Genomic DNA, 3,280 nt, shown 5'->3' with positions numbered 1-3,280 from the left:
CTTTTATGCTTGTGTCTATGCATGTGGATTTGAGAAGGATGCAATTCTAGGCACAGATATCTGGTCTTATTTTTGTGGGTAAAATTTTCATTTGCTGGTTTCTATTCCCCTTTCTGTATCTCAGGAATGTGTAGTAGGTATGATATACTTGGTAGAGAGTGCTTCTGAGTTCCTGTCAGCTGTGACCACTGGAGGCTCAGGGTAGAACTTGTTTCTAGGTATTGGGAGCTAACAAGCAGTAATGGATATAGAGAGTGTTAACAGGAAGGAAGAAAATTTGGCCTGCCAGGGAGTTTGTGGAGTCCATAGGGAATGGAGGAAGAGAGAGAACTGAGGAATTTGTAGGCATTGCTATAGTGAGGCTATAGAGGAAATGAGTAAAGATAGCCTACCCGATTCTTTTTTTTTAATTGATTTTTATTGAGCTCTACATTTCCTACCAGCTTCTTTAGCTGGTGTGGCCAAAAGGCTTTCAAGAAGAGAGTAGCTTGGGTTTTGGTGGCTGAGACTGAGGGTTGGGGTGAGAAAGGGAGGTTGTGGGCAAAGATCTACTTAGTCCTCTGGGAATCGGAACACAGAGATAAGAAAGGTGACAGCAGTTCTGCTACACATCTGGGGAGACTGGGGCTTTGGAATTGGAGAATGGGAAGGACAATGAAGATGACCCCATCTATCTCCCTGGCTGTTCTGGCCAGTGCTTTTCCAGGGTGTTGGTGGGTGAGACAAAGAAATGGAGCTAGGAAGGAAGGCTGTAGGAGAGGATCTGTTTAGTTTTCCGGGAATAGGGGCAGAGAGGAAGGAGAAGGCAATATAATACCAAGCTGGGGGATAAGCGTGTTCCTAATTTTAATGTTACTGTTTTTCAAATGTTTTATTGAGCTTTGTTTTTGTTTTTTTCAACACTGTAAAGAATATTTGTCTGTAGTTTTTGTGTTGTTGCATCTTTATCTAGTTTTGCTGTTACACTAATACTGGCTTCATAAAAAAATATTTTGGAGAGTTTCTCCTCCTTTTTCTCCTCCTTCTTTTGAAGTAAATTATTTAAAATACTTTAAGAAGTATTGGTTGTAGATCTTTGAAGCCTGGTAGAATTTCATTGTGAATTCATCTGGGTCTAGCCTCTTGTCAGTAGAAATGATTTTCAATATTGTTTCATACTCTGATTTTTACAGGCCTGTTTAGGTTGTTTATCTCTTGATTTTAATTTTGGTCATTTGAATGAATCCAGAAATTGATCCATTTCTTTTAGTTTCCAATTTAGTGAGTACAGGTTTTGAAAGTATTTTTAATAATACTTTTTACTTTCTTTGGTGCCTGTTATGTTTCCTGGTTCATTCCTGATTTTGTTTATTCAAGTCATCTTTCTTTTGTTTAGTTGAGCCAAGAGGCCATAGATCCTGTTTATCTTCTCAAATAATCATCTCTTAGATCCATTGATTCTTTGTATTATTTTCTATGTTTCTATTTAGTAAAATTCTTCTCTGATTTTTTTTTTTGCCATGTATTGGATTTTGGTTTGATTTGTTCTCGTTTTTCCAAATTCTTGACGTGTATCATTAAGTCATTTTTGAGCAGTTCCTGATTTTGAATGTAAACACTTAGAACTGTAATTTTGCCTTATACAACAGTTTTCAGTGTTTCACAGAGGTTTGGTTTTATTATGTTTTCATTTTCACTTAGTTATAGGAATTTTATTATTTAGCTTTTTATTTTGAAACCACCATATTCCCTAACTACATTCTAAACATTTGTCCTTATACCAAGAGATAAGTATAGTACTCACTCCTAATCAAGGAAACTTCTCAATAACAGATGAATATCATTACAGATAAACACAACCCATCCAAATGCAGTTTTGGAGCCCAGACTAAAGGGGTGCATCCACAAAACTGTCCCACACCTAAGGCTCAGGGAACGTTGTGGAAATGTGGGGTAGAAAGATTGTAGAAACCAGAGATGGTGTCCTCGAGGGATGTCAAAAATCTTACTCATAAAAATCTCAATAGCAGAGTGGCAGTAGCAACTGCCGGAATGCATTGACAGAGCAGTGATAATGGGCATCCTTGGCGTGTTTGGGAGCCTAGAGAAGAGTATTTTAATGTTACTGTCCAGGCAAAAGCAACAACAATTAAAGAAGCCCTGTCCAGATGGGAAGAAAGACCGGTCAGAGGCAGTCTGAGGCCAGAGAGATAAAGCTGTATGCCCAGATCCCCCTGATAGAGAAGATGGATGCGTCTCTGTCCACACTTGCCAACTGCGAATTAAAAATGAATAATTCCTCTTCAACTCAAATCATGAGGGAAGTTTTCCCTGTCTACAAACTGCATTGAAAAAATTGCCAACCTGAACGGCTTAAAAAAACTTGAGGATTTTGTCCTTAGGAAGAAACAACATAAAGAACCTCAATGGACTGGAAGCAGTAGGAGACACGTTACAAGAACTGTGGATCTCCTACAGTTTCATTGATAAGCTGAAAAGGATCCATGTGATGAAGAAACTGAAGATTCTCTACATGTCTAATAACCTGGTAAAAGACTGGGCTGAATTCATGAAACTGGCAGAACTGCCATGCCTGGAAGACCTGGTGTTCGTAGGCAATCCGCTAGAGGAGAAGCATTCTGCAGAGGGCAACTGGATCGATGAAGCAACCAAGAGGGTGCCGAAGCTGAAAAAGCTGGATGGTATTCCGGTAATTAAGCAGGAAGAGGAAGATGAAAACTAAGGCCGTACTTTACACTTTGTGTTAATTTATTTAAACGTTATGAGAACAATAAAAAAATCTCAATATCATAAATACCTAAACATGAGTTGAACAATGACAAGAGCAATAGACATGTAAAAGAGGGTAGAGGAAAAACTTATGAGGCCTCAACCTTACAAAAAGAACTAGAAGCAATCAAGAAATGCTGAGATTGGGAGAAATAGTCTTCCTTGGGGAAGAGCATGCTAATCATTTATCCAATACCAACTGGTCAGCCCTGAAAACATATATACAAGTAATGTTATACAGACTGAGCGCATGAATACGCTCTTTCACACACACAAAGTAACAAATTAATTTAAAAAGAGTACCATAAATTTAACAGAGAGCAAGGAATGTATGGAAGGGCTTAGAGAAAGGAAAGAGAAGGAAGAAATATAATTATTATATAATCTCAAAAATAAGATTAAAAAGAAATAAATATGTACATGAGTATTTTCTGTAAAATACAAATAGAGTAAATATTATAACTGTAATTCTTGCTTGTACCTGTTTTGTTATGTGTAATTTTACAATGTT

At 37.5% G+C, this 3,280-nt stretch overlaps 1 pseudogene; it reads left to right on the top strand.

Annotated features, from left to right (window-relative positions):
- Positions 1-2,210: 2,210 nt before the first annotated feature.
- LOC121445210 lies at positions 2,211-2,722 on the top strand (annotated as a pseudogene).
- Positions 2,723-3,280: the final 558 nt, after the last annotated feature.

Source organism: Microtus oregoni, unplaced genomic scaffold (genome assembly GCF_018167655.1).
Source record: "Microtus oregoni isolate MIOR12 unplaced genomic scaffold, Mior012 000165F_ref0000029, whole genome shotgun sequence".
Classification (NCBI taxonomy): domain Eukaryota; kingdom Metazoa; phylum Chordata; class Mammalia; order Rodentia; family Cricetidae; genus Microtus; species Microtus oregoni.
The sequence above is the reverse complement of the archived record's forward strand: the minus strand, read 5'-3'. Positions and strand labels throughout refer to the sequence as shown.